Genomic DNA, 19,875 nt, shown 5'->3' on the forward strand with positions numbered 1-19,875 from the left:
CAATGAAATTTGAGAAATTGTGTTTTGAGGAAAATAATTTCCTAATTTTTCATAACAGAGAATCAACAGATTGTCAAAAAATGAAACGTGGGGTTAAAAAAATAAACAACGTAATAACTCCAATCCCTTAATTTCTCTCCCCTCACATCCACACCTCCAACCCCCAAGTTTAGAAGGAGCTCTTGGGAACTCATAGTTTTTGTGGAAAAGAAGCATTTATCTGACATTCTGCAATTCTTTCTGTTATCTTTCTTCTGTTAATTCAAGTAAATTAACTAGAGTTCTTCCTATTCCCTATAATGGTGGGCTAAGTTATTTAGATCAAATCTCACACCAAAAACAACTGTAAAAGCTGAATAAAATTTTGAAAGTATTAAAAAGACTACAAGATAATAAGTAATCACCAAGCTCCAAAGATAGGGAAAACAAGACTCTCTGAGGTCATGAGCCAATCCGAAGAACACAAGACCCTTTGTTTAGACAGACGTCCAAGGCAAGTGTGGGGGGACAGAAATCAAAGTCCAGAGCGCGCACAAGGTGGAACGCCTAACAGAAGTTCCTTACTTTAAAAATTAAAATCCCAAAAGACTATACCCTTGGGGTGAGAGTAAACAGGATGTGGAAAAGTCCCTTAACGTTCTATAACTTAAAACCTGCCCACTCAGACTAATCAGTGAATTCTGCTAAATATTTAAGTTAGAAATAAACCCAGTCTCACACAAGTTCTTCTTGGTAACAAAAAAGGGGGTCACCTCCCCAATTCATTTCATGAAGACAGTATAACCTCAACACACCAAAACCTAACAAGAACATTAGGAGAGAGGAAAATTATGGGCCAATTTTACTCATGAACATAAATGTAAAAATCTTAAACAAAAGATAAGCAAACTGAATCTAGCAATATTTAAAATTATTATAAATCAAAGCTGAGTTGGGCTTATTCTAAGAATAGACGTTTGATTACCAGTAAAAAAAAAATCAACATAATTTTACACATTAATAAGATAAACCTTATAATCATTTCAATAGATAGAGAAAAGGTATTTGATAAAATTCATCTATTCATTGACACGCTTAGCAAACTAGGAAGAGAAGGGAATTTCCTTAATCCGATGAGGACTAACTACCAAAAACAGCAAACTAACTAAAAGTTACAGCAAACAAAAATAAATGTTAAACAGAAAGCGACCTCATCACTTCCCCAACTAGTAAAACAGAGCAAGAAAAAGAAATGACAGGTATAAAATTTGGAAAGAAAGACATAAAACTGTGATTATATTCACAGATTTTATAATTATGTAGTTATAAAATTTTTAAAAAGTCTATAGATAAATGAGTAGAATGTATAAAGGCAGTTTGGAAAGGTTGTTGGATATAAGATCAATGTTAAAATTCAACTGTATTTCTATATGCCAGCAACAAAGAGAGGATAATCTTTTTAAAGATACTTTATACAGCAGGGTCAAAAATATCAAATATATAGGAATTATAATTAAAATATATAAGAAATCTACAGAGAAAACTATAAACATTACTGAGAACAATTAAAGAAGACTTCATAAATGTACATATATTGCAAGAGTCAATAAAAGATGTCAATTTTTCCTAAGCTGCTATAGAGGGTCAAGACACCCCCTGCCCCGGCCAAATCCAGTCAAATGCTTTGTGGAAAACTTCAAGATGATTCTAATTTATACAGAAATGGAAAGGGGCCAAGAATAACCAAGAAACTCCTGAAGAAGAACAAGGTGGGAGGGCTTGCTGTCCTGGATATCAAGAATTATTAAGCTAGAATAGGAAAGAAAGTGTGGTATTGCACAAGAATAAATGAATTGACTAACAGAACGGATAGGAAGTCTAAAAATAGACCTGTGCTTCAATAGATACTTAAGGCAAAGATAGCACTGCATAACAGTGAGAAAAAGATGGTTTTTAAAAGTATGTGATATTCATCCATAAGGAGGAAAAATAAAATTTGACCCCTATCTCACACCATACAGAAAAAACAATTCCAGGTAGATTGTAGATCTAAATGTGAAACACAAAACAAAAGAGCTTCTGGAAAATGATATGAGAATACCTTTATGATCTTGGAAGCTGAAAGATTTCTTAAATGGGACACAAAAAGCACAAACCATAAAAGAAAATACTAATAAATTGGACTGCACTAAAGACAATAACTTCTGTTTATCAAAAGACACCTTTAAGAAAGTGAAAAGGCAAATCACAAAATAAAAGACATTTGTAACCCATGTAACTATGGGCTATACCCAGAATATATAAAGAATTACTACTCAAAGAGAAAAAGTCAACGCAATAAAAAATAGACAAGAGGGCTTCCCTGGTGGCGCAGTGGTTGAGAGTCCACCTGCCGATGCAGGGGACACGCGTTTGTGCCCCGGTCCTGGAGGATCCCACATGCCGCGCAGCAGCTGGGCCCGTGAGCCATGGCCGCTGGGCCTGTGCATCCGGAGCCTGTGCTCCGCAACAGGAGAGGCCACAACAGTGAGAGGCCCATGTACCGCAAAAAAAAAAAAAAAAAACAGACAAGAGATCTGAACAAGAATTTCACAAAACAGAAAATCCAAATGGACAATAAATACATGACAGGGGTTCAACTTCATTAGAAATCAGGGAAATGTCAAATCAAACCACAAAGACAAGTCACTACACATCACGATACCAATTAACATTAAAAAAAAAGGACAATACCATTGGAGAGGAATTGAAACAAAAAGAACTCACATACACTGCTGATGGGACTATCAACTGGTGTAACCTCTTTGGAAAACAGTTTGGCATGATCAACTAGAAGTGAACATGAACTCTGTGACCAAAGTCCACACTTAGGAACATACCTTTAAAATTTCATTGTGCCAGGGCACAAGTATAAACATGTGACAGCGGCACTGTTAATAAGTCACAAATATCCAGCAACAGTAAAAATGGATAAACTGAGTTAAATACACACTGTGGAATACAGCAAAGAAAATGAATAAACGGATGCTGTATATAACATGCATTAGTGTTAGAAAACAATGCTCAGTGAAAAAGCCATGCCAAAAAATAGTGCATACTCTGTGATTCTATTTAACATTCAAACACAGGCAACATGAAATATATTGCGGAGGGAGGAAGGCTTAAATGCTAAAATTATGGGAAAAAAGTGATTATCATAAATGTCAATGATAATGGCTACCTCTTTGGAGGAAGGAATGAGCTATGACAGAGAAAAGATATCCATGTTCTATTTCAACTGCTTATGTTAATGCCTTTTTTTTGTATGTTAGTGTTCACATTTAAAAATGTTTTTTGGGACTTCCCTGGCGGCTCAGGGGTTAAGAAACCGCCTGCCAATGCAGGGGACACCGGTCAATCCCTGGTCCGGGAAGACCCCACATGCAGCGGAACAACTAAGCCCGCGTGCCACAATTACTGAGGCCACGCGCCACAACTACTGAAGCCCGTGTGCTCTAGGGCCCGCATGCTGCAACTACTAAGCCCGCGTGCTGCAGCTACTGAAGCCCACGCGCCTAGAGCCTGTGCTCCGCAACAAGAGAAGCCATCGCAATGAGAAGCCTGCGCACCACAACAAAGAGTAGCCCCTGCTCGCTGCAACTAGAGAAAGCCCGCGCGCAGCAACAAAGACCCAACGCAGCCAAAAATAAATTAAACAAAAATTTTTAATGTTTTTTAAATTATCCATATTGTTATTTTTAAAAATAGGCACTCTGAAAAACAGTTTGGTAGTTTCTCACAGAATTTAACATGCATTACCATATGACCCAGCAAATGCCTTCTCGGGCTTAAATAAAAACTTACGTTCACACAAAAATCTATACACAGTGTTCATGGCAGCTTTATATGTAATAGCAAAAGACTGGAAACAACCCAGATATCCTTCAAAGAATGACTAGACAAACCATGATACATCCATACTATGGAATATTCAGTGATAGAAAGGAATAAATTATTGAGACATGCAAAACCTTGGATGAATTTCCAGGAAATTTATGCCAAGTGAAGAAAGCATTTATATAACGTTTATTTACATAACATTTATGACACTTTTTAAGTGATAAAATTATAGAAATGGGGAACGGATCAGTTGTTGCCAGGGGATGACGACGGGGCTGGGGTAAGCGGGGGCTGGGGAGTGGGAGGAAGGTGGCATGGTTACAAAGCTTAACACAAGGGATCTCTGTGGGGATGGAACTTTCTGTATATTCATTACGGCGGTGGCTACATAAAACTACACGTGATAAAACTGCATGGAACTAGACACATGCAAGTAAGTACAAGTAAGACTGGGGACAGCTATCTGAATAAGATCAAAGGATGTCAATATCAAAGTCAGTGGACGGTACTATAGTTTGGCAATATATTACCATTGGGGGAAACTGCGTAAAGAGTACACAGGATCTCAGTATTAGTTTTTACAACAACATGTGAATCTACAACTATCTGAAATTAAAAGTTTAATTAAAGTAATTTCAAAAACAGAACAAACACAATTTCTCTCTCTCTACCTTTCTTTCTGTCTCTGTGTATCTTTATGATGTACAGTTGGGATGATGTTCACCAAGTGATAATTACAATACTTATTTCTTGATGGTGTAACTCTGGGTGATTTGAATGTTCCTATACTGTTATAATATTTTTTATAACAGGCATCTCTTTTTAGAAAAATAACAAGTCATTACTTATTTTTTTAAAACATAGTATGAAACTTATGCTCTTAAAATTATAAGACTATTAAAAAATTAAGAAGACCTAAATTAATGAAAAGACATCTATGTTCATGGATTGGAAGACAATATTGTTAAGATGACAATACTCTCGGGCTTCCCTGGTGGTGCAGTGGTTGAGAGTCCGCCTGCCGATGCAAGGGACACGGGTTCGTGCCCCAGTCCAGGAGGATCCCACATGCCGCGGAGCGGCTGGGCCCGTGAGCCATGGCCGCTGAGCCTGTGCGTCCGGAGCCTGTGCTCCGCAACGGGAGAGGCCACAGCAGTGAGAGGCCCAAGTACCGCAAAAGATGACAATACTCTCTAAATTGACCCACAGATTCAACACAATCCCTCCCAAAACCCCAGTTGGTATTTTTGCAGAAATTAACAAACTGATCTTAAAATTCACCAGAAAATTCAAGGACCCAGAATAGCCAAACAATCATGAAAAGTAAAATGAAGTTAGAGGGGCTTCCCTGGTGGCGCAGTGGTTGAGAGTCCACCTGCCGATGCAGGGGACAGGGGTTCGTGCCCTGGTCCGGGAGGATCCCACATGCTGCGGAGCGGCTGGGCCCGTGGGCCACGGCTGCTGAGCCTGCGCGTCCGGAGCCTGTGCTCCGCAACGGGAGAGGCCACAACAGTGAGAGGCCCATGTACAGCAAAAAAAAAAAAAAAAAGAAGTTGGAGAACTCTCAACTTCCCAATTTCTTCACAATTTCTAAATTTACTACAAAACTATAGTAATCAAGACTGTGGTACTGGCATAAGGATAGATATATAGAGTTATGGAACAGAATTGAGAGTCTGTAAAATAATTTCTGATTTTCCACAATGGTGCCAAGACAATTCAATGGGGAGAAGATAGTCTTTTCAAAAAATAGTGCTTGGACAACTGGATATCCACATGGAAGAAATGAAGTTGGACTCTCACTTCATACCAAATACAAAATTAACTCAAAGTAGACCATAACCGAAATGTAAGAGATAAGACTATAAACTCTTAGAACAAAGCATAGGAGTAATTCTTTATGACCTAGAGTTAGGCAAAGCCTTCTTAAATATGACACCAAAAACAAAAGCAACAAAAAGGAAAAACACACAAAGTGGATATCCTCAAAATTAAAAGTTTTGTGGTTTAAAGAATACCATCAAGAAAGTGAAAAGAGAACCTACAGAATGGAAGAAAATGTTTGCAAATCATATAAGTGATAATAATACACATGTATACAGCTCTTACAACTCAATAACAAAAGACAACCAAGTTTAAATATGGGCAAAGGATCTGAATAGAAATTTCTCCAAAAAACCCCCAAAAAACAAAACCCAAAACAAAAAACAAATGGCCACGATACACATGAAAAGATATTTACATCATTAGCTATCAGGGAAATGCAAATCAAACCCACAATGAGACCACTTCACACTCACTAAGATGACTATAATCAAAATGACAGACAGGACTTCCCTGGTGGTCCAGTGGTTAAGACTCTGTGCTTCCACTCCAGGGGGCACGGTTTGACCCCTGGTCAGGGAAGTTCCACATGCTGCACTGTGCGGCCAAAAGAAACAAAAAACAGACAGACAATAACAAGTGTTGATGAGGATGTGGAGAAATCAGAATGTTTATATATTGCTGGTGGGATGAAAAATAGTACAGCTGCTGTGGAAAACAGTCGAGCAGTTCTTCAAAAGGTTTAACATAAAGTTACCATACGATCTAGCACTTTACTTCCACGTATATACTCAAGAGAAATGAAAACATAAGTTCACAAAAAACTTGTACACAAATGCTCACAGCGGCACTATTCATTACAGCTCAAAAGTGGAAACAATCCAAACATCCACCAATTGATGAATGGATAAGTAAAATATGGACTATCCATACAATAGAATATTATTCAGCAATGAAAAGGAATGAAGTACTGATTAACGCTAAAACATGGATGAACCTTTGAAGCATTATGCGAAGTGAAAAATGCCAGTTACAGAAGCCCAAATATTATATGATTCCATTTACATGAACTACCCAGAATAGATATATCTATAGAGATAGAAAGTAGATTAGTGGTTGCCTATGTGATGGGGGTTCAGGGTGAAAATAACAAGTGACTACTAATAGGTATGGGGTTTCTTCTTGCAGTGATAAAAATGTTCTAAAATCGATTGTGGTGTTGGGTGCACATCTCTGCAAATATACTAAAAAGCACTGAATTACAGTATATTCTAAGTGGGTAAATTGTTACTAAGTGAATTATATATCAATAAAACTGTTCTATTTAAAAAGGCAATATAATGCACATACTTTTTCATTTACAAGACCACTAAAGGACATCACATTTACTTATAGACAAAATAGGGAATTATGAAAAATTCAGAAATTCAATACAATGTTTAAGCAGAAAACAGACAAGTTTTCATTTTGGAGCTATTTATTATTTTATTTTATTTTAAATAGGAGGGATAAGAGCAATCCTTAAAGAATGAGTAGGATCTGAGGACCAAACTAACATATGCACAGACAAGGCGATAAACCTGGAATTTGCTTTGAAGTAATCTAGCAGTGGATAAGGGAGGTAGGAAAGGGAGATAAAAAATGTAACAGGACTGGCTGTTGTCAATTTTTGAAGCTAAGTAATAAGTATATTGAGATTCATTTATTACTCTCTCTACTATGTTTGAAGTTTTCCATTAAAAACTAAAAAGTATTTTTCTAAAAATAAATCAATAATTATATTATATTCTAATATAATATGTTATAATTTACTTCAGCAGCTATTTGTTTTTGGACATCACCTCTGTCCAATTCCATTACTAGTATGAATGCTGGGTAAACAGTCCCCAAATCACTTAATGCAGACTTAGTTGGACCACACACTTTGGGAAAGAAGGGAAGATCAAAGGAAGCAGCAGAGGATACAATTAAGGTGCACATTGTTCGCTTTTGCCCCACCCTCTACCTGGTACTGACAGATATCCAGTTACCCCATGGTTAGCTCTGGAGGTTTTGAGATAGACTCTTACGATGATAATACATTAATCATATCAGAAAAATAAATAAATAAAATTAAAAGTATAACCTTAAGCACCAAACTTCCAAAGAATTATTTAAAATATTACAGGGACTTCCCTGGTGGCAGAGTGGTTAAGAATCCGCCTGCCGGGCTTCCCTGGTGGTGCAGTGGTTGAGAGTCCGCCTGCCGATGCAGGGGACATGGGTTCGTGCCCCGGTCCGGTAGGATCCCACATGCCGCGGAGCGGTTAGGCCCGTGAGCCATGGCCGCTGGGCCTGCGCGTCCGGAGCCTGTGCTCCGCAACGGGAGAGGCCACAGCAGTGAGAAGCCTGTGTACTGCGGGGAAAAAAAAAAAAAAAGAATCCGCCTGCCAATGCAGGGGACACAGGTTCGATCCCTGGTCCAGGAAGACCCCACATGCCACAGAGCAACTAAGCCCGTGTGCCACAGCTACTGAGCCCACACATCACGACTACTGAAGCCTGTGTGCCTAGAGCCCATGCTCTGCAACAAGAGAAGCCACTGCAATGAGAAGCCCGTGCAACACAACGAAGTGTAGCCCCCGCACGCAGAGAAAGCCCGCATGCGGCAATGAAGACCCAACGCAGCCAATAAATAAATAAATAATACTACAAAATCAGTTTTACAATGATATCTATGGTTCTGCAGAAATGGTACAAATGGTTTTCAAATAAATCTGATTTCCTAAACAGCTTAGACAGCACTATAGTATCCTCCACAATAAGGCAGAGTGCTTTAAAATGGAAATTCTTACCAACTTATATCAAATATGTATCATCTGATTAGATCTAAAGCAGATTAAATGTGTTTCTTACTATTTATAAAACATCACTACATCCAGCTAACGATTTGCATAGTCAATTAGACAATATATCAACCAAGACAACTAAAAACTGGCTCCAGGAACTTCCCTGGTGGTCCAGTGGCTAAGACTCCACGCTCCCAACACAGGGGTCCTGGGTTCCATCCCTGGTCAGGGAACTAGATCCCGCATGCCACAACTAAGAGTTCTCATGTCGCAACTAAAAAAGGTCCTGAATGCCACAACTAAAAGATCCCCGCATGTTGTAGCTAAGACCCAGAACAGCCATAAATAAATACATAAATTTTAAAATAAATAAATAAATAAATAAAAACTGGCTCCAAATAAGGGCTAATGATTAACATAACTGAAAAGGATCTTAAACAGAATTATAAACACTAGCAAAGCTAATTCTTTTCACTGAAGGGTAATGCCATGAAACAAATGATCATAAAATGTGAAATCCTTCACAAAAGTATTCAAAGCAAATTAAATTTTAGAATGACAAATATTCAAGTGCTACAGTATGAGAAGTACTGTGCATTGTCTGAATAAAAGTAATGAGAGATAATACTGAAAAACAGTCACCATTCGTGAAAGAGGCACTTAAAGAAAGATAATAGTTGTCTTTTGAAAAATACTGTACCCCCAAATGATCAAAACATTCCTCATTCTTCAGTATGAGCAATAAGAAGATGAAATAGAAATGCATATAAAATATTTATAACTGCATGACAATTAACTTCAAAATGATACTGAGTCTCTCATGAGAAAATGGCAGCCCCCAAAAGAATGAGCCCCTTTGGAATTACATGTCTGACAAATTCCAGGCATTAAATATCACCTCTCTTTTCCCCTCCTTTCTTCAAACTTTATTCTAGTAGCACTGCTCAGTCTGAGATGTTCTGCACCACAGCCCCTCCCTACCTCCTGGATTGTGAGGATGCTACCAATCTTTAATGCTCCCAAAGCATCTTCACCAAGATGCACACACTTCCAGGAGCTACCATTTCCCTTTAGCAAAGTAGGGGAAAGCAGTCATCATCAGAGCTCGACTCACTCTCTGATGTGTATGCACATCCAGTCCCAAGTCTCCTCACTCCGCGCCTCATCCTTTACACTCGCGAAGTTCCAAACCCATCCTGCTCTCACACCTCTGCACACGCTGTTTCTGAAGGCCACAGGCATGCTTTGCTTGCTCAAGTAGAACCCCAACTAATACTTCAGTTCTTAACTCCAGCTAGGTTCTCAGCGAAGCTTCTCTCACTCATCCAGGATTATCTGCTGCAGCTTCTCCCTTTTGCTCCCAGTAAACCACTCCCATTTCAGAAGCGAACTCTCTGAGGTCAAGAACTTTGTGCCTTTCCAAATCATTTCGTTCTCAGGGCTTGGTATAACGATCTCATAATAGGTGGTCAAATTATATCTCCTTAACCCACCTTGAGTTATTTATTTTTCCTATCAGAATTCTTGAGGGTCATGTGAGAGTACTGCAAAAGTATCCTGTAAAAGCACTGTACAAATGATGGGCTTGTATAGGCTGTACTTATCTTTTAGACAGTGAATCACAGTGCTTTTCATCCTAAATTATAGTTGGGAAATACAGACACCCTGTTAAGTCTCTACTGTCGAATTTCTTAATTCCCTAACCAAATAAACTGAACGATTCCACCCCTAAGATAGATCTGACAACCTTCAGGAACATTAAGATTCTCACTCCAGGAATTTTTTCTTTTAATTTCCCCTAGGGACTTCTCTGGGGGCACAGCGGTTAAGACTCCGTGCTCCCAACGCAGGGGGTCTGGGTTCAATCCCTGGTCGGGGAACTAGATCCCACATGCATGCCGCAACTAAGAGTCCACATGCCACAACTAAGACCCAGGGCAACCAAAATAAATAAATTAAATAAATAAATAAAGTTTAATATCCCCTAACCTCAGATATAAAGGAAAATTTATAGTGTTTATTATTTGCCTCAGAGGTGCAAAATGAATAGCAAGGCAGGACCCCCGAAATCACTTAAACCTGTTTCTTTCCAAGTTTTGTCCGGACTCCTAAAGCAAAAACTACAGAGCACATTATCATTCTGTCCTGTGTCCAAAGAGATACAACTTGGCTTCTTACTCATCTCTTCACTTCTTTCCTATTCTTTCAATGGCAGGAAGGACATGGATACAGAATAAGAAAACTGGCCTCTAGTTCTATTTCTCAAAGGCATTCAAAACAATTTTGCTACCTCAGAAAAAGAGACTGGAAAAAAAAAAAGAAAAGAGAGACTGGACTAAAATTAGGCAGTCTCAAATTGGGGCAGGTAAAAGAGTTATGTAAAACAACTGAGTAGTTAATAAGGAATAATGGTTACTATCCTGGCCCTCTGGAGAAGAAATGTCCTGCCTAAAAATCTCAGTATTCACTAAAAACAAAACAAAAAGCTAGCCAAATAAAATACACCTGAAGGCTGGACTCAGTTTCTTACACCAGCAGTATTTTAGTAGCCATAACACACATAAATTAGCGAGTTATATTCGTGAGTTCCTTGCTGATCCTGATCATCTTTAAGCACTGCCTCTTCTACCTTTGAAGTTTAGCTAAAAAACAAACAAACAAACAAAAAACCAAAGGACCATGAGAGCCATGTTTTCCAAATTAAAGATATTATGGCTGGGAGATAGTTTCAACAGGCCAGAGTTTGCTGGTCCCTATTTTACTGTAATAATGAACCAATATCTTTGAGTGTCTTGTCCTAAAACATCTTTGGCCTAGTACTAAAACTCTACCTTCAGTCTATGACTTTTTATTCTCCCAATATACTCTCCTTTTTTGTTTTAATCGAATTGTATACTTTATTTATTTTTAATTAATTAATTAATAATTTTTATTTTTGGCTGTTTTGGGTCTTCGTTGCTGCGCGTGGGCTTTCTTTAGCTGTGGCGAGCAGGGGCCACTCTTCATTGTGGTGCGGGGGCCTCTCATTGTGGTTGCTTCTCCTGTTGCAGAGCACGGGCTCTTGGCGCATGGGCTTCAGTAGCCATGGCACATGGGCTCAGCAATTGTGGCACACGGGCTCAGCTGCTCTGCGGCACATGGGATCTTCCCAGACCAGGGCTCGAACCCGCGCCCCCTGTATTGGCAGGTGGACTCTTAACCACCGTGCCACCAGGAAAGTCCTATACTCTCCTTTTAACTATGCAGCAAAGCCACCATCCTTGAATGTCGGAATTACAATACCTTTATTCGTAAACTAAGGTCTCTTCCAACCAATATCCCAATACCACCACAACCCCACACACACGCGTACACACAACTCCTGTTCAGAAATGGTCTGGTTCATAAGGCGTCTTCCTCTCCACTAATAATGTGAGAAGATTACCATTTAAATAGCACTCCTTCTAATTCTATAAATTCAGCCAATATGATTCTATTGGTTGAAGTGTATACTATTCTCCAATGATGCATAAACTATGGGACAGACATAATCTTGTGCTGCAGAGTCATTCTCAGGTTCCCAATCAAATGTCATAATATCGTAACCCACAGGGTGAGCTTCTGGAGAAATCCAATCAAGACAAAAATAGTAAACTGTAACTCTACAGTTACTGTACTCTGCAGTTAGGGTGGGCCCTAATGCCACACGACTGGTGTCCTTTGGTCATGAAGAGACACAACAGGGGTGCATGTTCACAGAGGGATGACCATGTGAAGAGGCAGCAAGGGGGCGGCCATCTGCACGCCAAGGAGAGAGGCCTCAGAAGAAATCAAACCTGCCAGCACCTTAATCTTGGACTTCTAGCCTCCAGAACCGTGACAACATAAACTTGTTGTGTAAGCCACTCAGTCTGTGATATTTTGTTACAGCAGCCCTAGCAAACTAATATGACGTGATTTAATACCTGGGATCAAAAATTTTTGAACAAACTAAAAGATGTGGTTGCTGGATTTTTAGAAAAAGGTGTTTTCTCCTTGTGCTTTGCTTTCTTTGTTAATAAAATTTGCACTGAAATATAACGTACATTTAATAAAAGTATACAAATCATAAGTTTCCAGCTTTGATGACTTTTCACAAAGTGAACACATTCATGTAACCACCACTCAGATCAAAATAGAAAACACTGGTAGCTGTGCTTTCTGAATTCATGGATTCAAAACTGAATTTTCTATACTAATTGCTTACATATCTTGAGTAACTTTGTTTCCTTCCTAATACAGATTGTTTTTTATCTTTCAAGCATAGGTCTTATTGGACACAGCCAGTATTGTTTAGAAATATCGCAATATCAGAAACATTAAACTTCTTAAGGACTAACATGTTAAAAAGAAACCAACCAGAGTCATGGCTCCATCATTTTATCTATCTATCTATCTATCTATCTATCTATTCTTTTTTTAACGGGAAGAGACTGTGGTTATCTTTGTGAGACACACAGTCTGGTAAACTTATCACATAGGCTCCAATTAGTTTTTCTTTCTCCCACTTAACATCTTTTAACATTTTTTTCCGACAAGACTTCACAGCAAGTAAAGGCTTTTGTGGAAAGTGAATGTCAGCTGAAGCAGTGATGCAGTTAATTTATTTGAATTACTTTTCATGAATTTTTATAGTCTTGAGATGAAATCATTTCCAACAAGTGATAGTTTTTTCAGCTAATGAGGCACCATGTATTATTTTCCCCTTAAAACTGTCTTCCTGAGTAAATTATATTCTAATGGAAAAGTTCTACGGTTTTGAAGTAGTTATTTCAAAAAGCTGGAGAATACAGAGAAACTGCATAAATGAAAAACTAGATGCTGAAATCCAAAAAAGATCAGAGGCAGTCTCTAAGAGAACTTTATTGGAATCATAACCACAGTTCATGGAGGAATTGGAGAAGTCCAGATGAAGAGAAGGGCCGGGATGAAAAAAGACAGGATTACCCTGGGGGACTGAGGGGAGACGGTGGTAAAAGCCCAGTGAAGGCAACAGCAGCGTGATCAGTCATCCTGGTGGGAGCAGAGGCAGGCGCGGAAGACAGTGGTCAGTCAGATCGGTAACGGGCAGTTGATGGGGACAGGAGCAGAAACAGGCAGTGATTTGAGGCAGTGACACAGCAATTAAAAAAAACTGGTGTGTCCTAAAATTACATCTTGACTTCCTATTTAAAATCTTCCTGAACCCCAGTCTCAGGATATTTGGGTCTATTAAAGTCTGCTTTACGTGTGGTATCCCCAGGAAACACATTAGGGTTTAAAATCTCTTGGACGGGGCTTCCCTGGTGGCGCAGTGGTTGAGAGTCCGCCTGCCGATGCAGGGGACACGGGTTTGTGCCCCGGTCTGGTAAGATCCCACATGCCGCGGAGCGGCTGGGCCCGTGAGCCATGGCCGCTGAGCCTGTGCATCCGGAGCCTGTGCTCCGCAGCGGGAGAGGCCACACAGTGAAAGGCCTGCGTACCGGAAAAAAAAAAAAAAAAAAAAAGCAGTGATAAGAAAAAAATTCAAAAAAGAAGACAGCTGTAGTTTGAAAGCTATAAAGCACACACAGATACACATAAAGCTTAATTCAAACCAACTGACTCCCAACAAACAGGGGAAATGCACCAAGCATTATTATAATGTGTCCAGTGGTTAACCAAGTGTCACATCATACAGCACTGAACTAATCTGATTAGCAAAGAGAAAGTAGAAGAATCATCTGTGCCAAAATAAAAATATAATGAGCAAGAAATAAAGTAGGGAACAAAGGAATTTAACATTCAATTTTGAACCTCAAGTGTCCTAAGAAAAAGACTTAACTTTGAAGGAAGAAAATCTATCCTTTTGTCACTAACAAGCCATCTCACTTAAAAACATGCTAAAGAGTACCCTTAGAGTATTAGTAATTCTTAGGAGAAAATAAAGGAAAACAAACTATTTCAACACACATTTGCTTTAACAAGCCCATGTGCTATGTGCTCAGTCCTTCACTAGACACTCTGGAGACAAGCATGAGCCACAGTCCCCTGCCCATAAGGTTTAATTCCAGGACAAGATGAGTAATACAAATGTTACTGCCATACAAGTCCAGATGAAGGAAGAATCAACAAAGGCTACAGCCATGAAGGGCAGAATGGCTATGACTGTACAAGGCAAACAAATCCCTGGCAGAGGAAAACGAGGGGAAAAGGAGAGAGAGCAGTGCCAGGAAGCTACTGCGAGAGAGAAGGGATTCCAGCAGATCACTAGAAGAGGGTAGAGAGGATGGGTGACGTTTTCAGAGGATTTTGGATTAAGTGGTATCGAGAAATGTGTATGTGTGATGTCTACTGTAGGAATGACCAAGTGGGCAACTGACTGAATGTGAGAGTCAGAGGAGGCTAAGGACTATCATGGCCCAGAGAACAGAAGAAAGATGTTATCACTGGCAGAAATACGGATACATAGAGAATAAAGGAATGCAGAAGTCAATTTGATTTCGTAACTTCTGAGTTTCAGGTGATAAGAAATCCAAGTGGATTGTCTGTTCAGACAACTAAAGATGGGAGGAACATCAGATGAGAAACCAGACCTTTGTCACTGCTGCCACACTGGTCCAAGTCTCTGTCACCTCTCCCCGGATTACTGCAATAGCCTCTAGCTTCTACCCTTGTCCTCATGGTCTCTTCTCAACTGGCCAGAGAGGGCCTTCAAAATGTAAGTCAGAGTATATCACTGCACTGCTCAAAACCCCCCAGTGGCTCCCCATTTCTCTCAGTAAAATCCGAAACCCTTATAATGGTTCACAAATCCCTTCATGATCTGCCACTGCCAACACCCTTCCTCTCCAGCCTAATGGCCTCTTCCCCCTGCCCATCAATTCTGCCCACACTGACTTCCTTGCTTCTCCTAGAACATTCCAGGCTTGCTCCCACCTTGCAAAGGTGTTCCCTCTGCCTTGAAAACTCCTAGCTGGATAACTAACTCCACAAGGCTACACTTTGCCTCTTTCAAGATTTAGTTCAAATCCCACCTTCTCAATGGACCCACCTCTGACCACACTATTTAAAGTTTGAAGCCCCACCCTCAACCTAGTACTCCTGATCCCACTTCCTGCTTTTTTCCCAGAGAACTTACCACCTTCTAGGCTGCAACACAATTTACTTATTATGTTTACTGTTTGTTGCTGTCTCCTCTTACTAAAATGTAAGCACCATGAAAGCTGAGATTTTGCTCACTGAAGTATTGCAGGCCTAAGTAAAAGAGGGCTTGCAAAAACTAGGTACAAATACCAACTTTTTGAATTAACGAGCTGCTAAAAAGGGGTCAAAGATAATGAAAACTGGGGCTTCTCTGGTGGTGCAGTGGTTAAGAATCCGCCTGCCAATGCAGGGGACACGGGTTCGAGCCCTGGTCCGGGAATGTCCCACATGCCGTGGAGCAACGAAGCCCGTGTGCTACAACTACTGAGCCTGTGCTCTAGAGCCCATGAGCCACAACTACTGAGCCTGAAAGCCACAACTCCTGAAGCCCGTGCGCCTAGAGCCCATGCTCCACAACAACAAGAGCCACCGCAATGAGAAGCCCGCACACCGCAACGAAGAGTAGCCCCTGCTCACCGCAACTAGAGAAAGCCCACATGCAGCAACGAAGACCCAATGCAGCCAAAAATAAATAAATAAATAAAATAAATTTTTAAAAAAAGATAATGAAAACTTAGAGCAAAAAAGTCACCTTGTCTCTATCAGCTCTAAGCCTGCCCATTTCTTCCAATACTTTCTAACTCAATAATGGTCTCACCATTCAACCAGATTCTCAAGTCAAAGAAGCCTGGAAACCATCCTAGACTTCTCACTCTTCCAGTCCCTGCCCAGTCAATTCATCACCAAAAGCTGTCAAATTTCCTCTAATATCTCTAGAACAGGAGCCCTCTTTTCCACTGCCACTGTACCAGTACAAAGATTTTCATCTCTTAACTAGACTATGAAATCCACAACTGAGCTTTTTTGCTTTGATCTAACCAGGACCATTGAACGGATTTTAGATGATGACAGAGTATGACAGGTAGCAGAAAGCTAAGTGAAGAACAGGATACTTGAAGGTGAGAGAAATAAATTTTATCTTCACTTTCTTCCCTCCTATTGATGTTCATTTATTCATATATTTGAGGTCCAGCTCAAATATTTTCTCCACTTTTGAAGCTTCTCCCAGTTCCTTCAGGCAAAGTACATACTCTTTTTTGTACATAACTCTAACAGAGCACTTTCTGCAGCAATTATTTTTTCACATATCAGTTGCCCAACTGGACAGGGGTCGAGTCTTATTCTAGCGTAGAGCCTAGCATCAAAAATATCTGTTGAACAACTTTTAGTCTAGAATTGGCAATTGTAAAATGAAAACATAAGTTTGAGCAAAGGTAATGGTACAAAGGACAAAAGAAACAGAAGTTATCTGGTTCCAGAAAATAGGAGATAAAAATACTAAACTGAAGACCCAAGGGGGGGAAAAAAAAAGGCCAAACACATGAGGCTTTTCCATGTAGATGAGGGTAGAGAGATAAGCTAATAGAGATCCCCATGGAAATATTTAATAGAGAAAATAGATTATCTGGAATTTCACGGAGAAATCTGGAGGTGGAAGAAGGGCTAATCCAAATGGCCCTTAAAGATGAAACCCATTCTCTGAGATAGGAATGCTCAACTAGAAACAAATGAATTGTGTTCATCAAATGCTCATAAAATGCAGATTGTTTTAATTAAGGAGAAAGCATTGTAAAACATATCATCAGGCCCCTCTAACCCCATCACCCCAAAGACACTCAAATATGTAGAATTCAACCATTAGAAAAACTGGCTCAAAAGAGGTCTCTCAAAAACCAACAAAAGTATGTTAACTGAGAAAATAAAGCTATTGAAATTAAACTCAACACACTGAACTTAAGTGAAGGTCTAATCTTTTCTTATAAAATTCTGTTTTATAGACCTGGGCACTAGTAAAAAGAAATAAAGAGCCCAGAAAAGCATTTTTTTTTAATAAGAAGGTACAGTTCTATGCTTGAGAGAATAATGGAAAAATATTCAGGATAATGTGTGCCTCCATGTATATTTCAATGTAAAATAAATGGCTTGCTCATTGTAAAATGACTCAGTTACTTAACACTTTGGCAGGTTCATGACAAACCAAGCTAATACTGAGTGGTGGCTCTTTAGCTTTTTTGGGTCCCAGATCCCCCTGAGACCCCAATGAAAGCTAGGGTCCTGTCCTGCAGAAAAACATGCAGATATACACACTTAGCTAGCATTTTAAACATGTCACAGCAGTCACAGAGCCCCTGTTGTCTATTTATGACTTCCTAGAGAGCCAAGGAACCCAGTTGTAGAACTGATACCTTAATGAGTAGAAATAGCAAATGACACCAGGCTCAGAAAAGGAAATGAACTGTTAACAATTCTAGAGCTTTTCTCTTGGTCCTCCAGGCAATTAAAAACACTGAACGTAAAAATCTCTTCTGGTTAAATTTTATCAAGTGATATACACCCAGATATAGGTAAAATGCATGCACACACCTTAAAATATATTTGAAACCTAAAGTGTTTAAAAGTAAAATCTAATATTAATAATAGTAATAACAGCTAATAGTTACTGAGCATGTACTATATACCAAGTATTATTCGAAGTGTTTTAAATATATTCATATTTATGCACTAATGTAAATAACTATTATCTGTATTTCATAAATAAGGAAATTAAGGCATAAAAAGGTGCAAAGAGAGTTAAGGAACAATGACATGAAACAGAAATGACTGAGATTAGGCAGCAAAGACCTCCCTTAAAGTGTGCACCATCTAACAGCAACTTAGACCTGCACTTGTATTATCACAGTTCTACAAAGCAAGAACATATTGTACAAACTCCAGAAGAAGGATGACAATCTTCATCTTTTTCCATATTCCTGGCAAGATAATCCTTATAATACCATGTTCACTTTGGAGTACACTGTAACCAGAAATGTGAACACAAAACGTTCAAAAAGATCACAACGCTAACTAAAGGATTTATGAGATTAAAAATGAAAGATTAATTTTGAGGATAACAAACCTTAGCCTTCTAAACCACTGTCTTCTGCATACGTACCAGCAATGAATCATGCTTTGGAAAAATTAACAACTTGATAAGAGGTTAAAAAATCTGAAACAGGGTACCTTTTTCTACCAAGGAAGTTCAAGTTTCCCTACCTCAAGCTTTTTTCCAGACTGCTTCCTTTTTATCATCTTGGTGCCAACACTTCTTCTACTCCAGGGACAACCACAAAAGTAGAGAAAACCTCACAGGTTCAATAGGTCTTATTAAATCCCATCAGTTGCAAGACTAATTCAGATTCCTTGGATGTGCCTATGCTATGCCCTGCACAATGTAGCATACAATAGATATTTGTTGAATGGTTGAATCTTCTCCAGGAGAAAATGCATATGTTTAACATTTTCTACTTCCCGTAATACTACACTACAAATTATTATGGTAACAGAAGAATGTAATGATACAAATCTTTTACCTTACCATTTTTTAAATTCTACGTCCCAGGGGAAAAAAAAAAGACCAATTTTTTTGACATCAATTTATGCAGCTATTGGCAATCCAAGACACCACAAAAATGTTATCTGAGTACAGGTGATGCCTGAACAACATGGGTTTGAACTGCACAGGTCTACTTATATGTGGATTTTTCTCAATGGTAAATACTACAGTGCTACACAACCTACAGTTGCTAAATTTGAGCACACAGAACGACAGATATGGAGGAACCTTGGATACACAGAGCCCACTGTGAATTACATGTGCATTTTCAACTCTGTGAGGGTTGCTGCCCTTAACCTTCCCATTTTTCAAGGATCGACTATATATTCTATTTAAACAATAATGTTCTTAACATATTATAATTTCTTACAGCTTTCTTTTTTTTTTAACATCTTATCGGAGTACAATTGCTTTCCAATGGTGTGTTAGTTTCTGCTTTATAACAAAGTGAATCAGTTATACATATACATATGTTCCCATATCTCCTCCCTCTTGCGTCTCCCTCCCACCCGCCCTATCCTACCCCTCTAGGTGGTCACAAAGCACCCAGCTGATCTCCCTGTGCTATGCAGCTGCTTCCCACTAGCTATCTATTTTACATTTGGTAGTGTATATAAGTCCATGCCACTCTCTCACTTCATCCCAGCTTACCCTTCCCCCTCCCTGTGTCCTCAATCTTACAGCTTTCTTTGTAATGTTTAATGAAAATACAACAAAACCATGGATGTTTTTCTTTTAAACAACCAATAAACTTTCTGAATCAGGTAAGCGAAATTAGTTCTGTTAAAGTGAGGTGGCCTGCTGCCTTAC

At 39.2% G+C, this 19,875-nt stretch overlaps 1 protein-coding gene across 1 annotated transcript in view; it reads right to left on the bottom strand.

Annotated features, from left to right (window-relative positions):
* The window catches only part of GTF2F2 (general transcription factor IIF subunit 2), a 157,772-nt gene that overhangs the window by 112,636 nt on the left and 25,261 nt on the right, over positions 1 to 19,875 (bottom strand). The gene's annotated exons all lie outside the window — the stretch shown is intronic.

The sequence above is a fragment of the Mesoplodon bidens genome (genome assembly GCF_964165515.1).
Source record: "Mesoplodon bidens genome assembly, chromosome: 17".
Lineage (NCBI taxonomy): Eukaryota > Metazoa > Chordata > Mammalia > Artiodactyla > Ziphiidae > Mesoplodon > Mesoplodon bidens.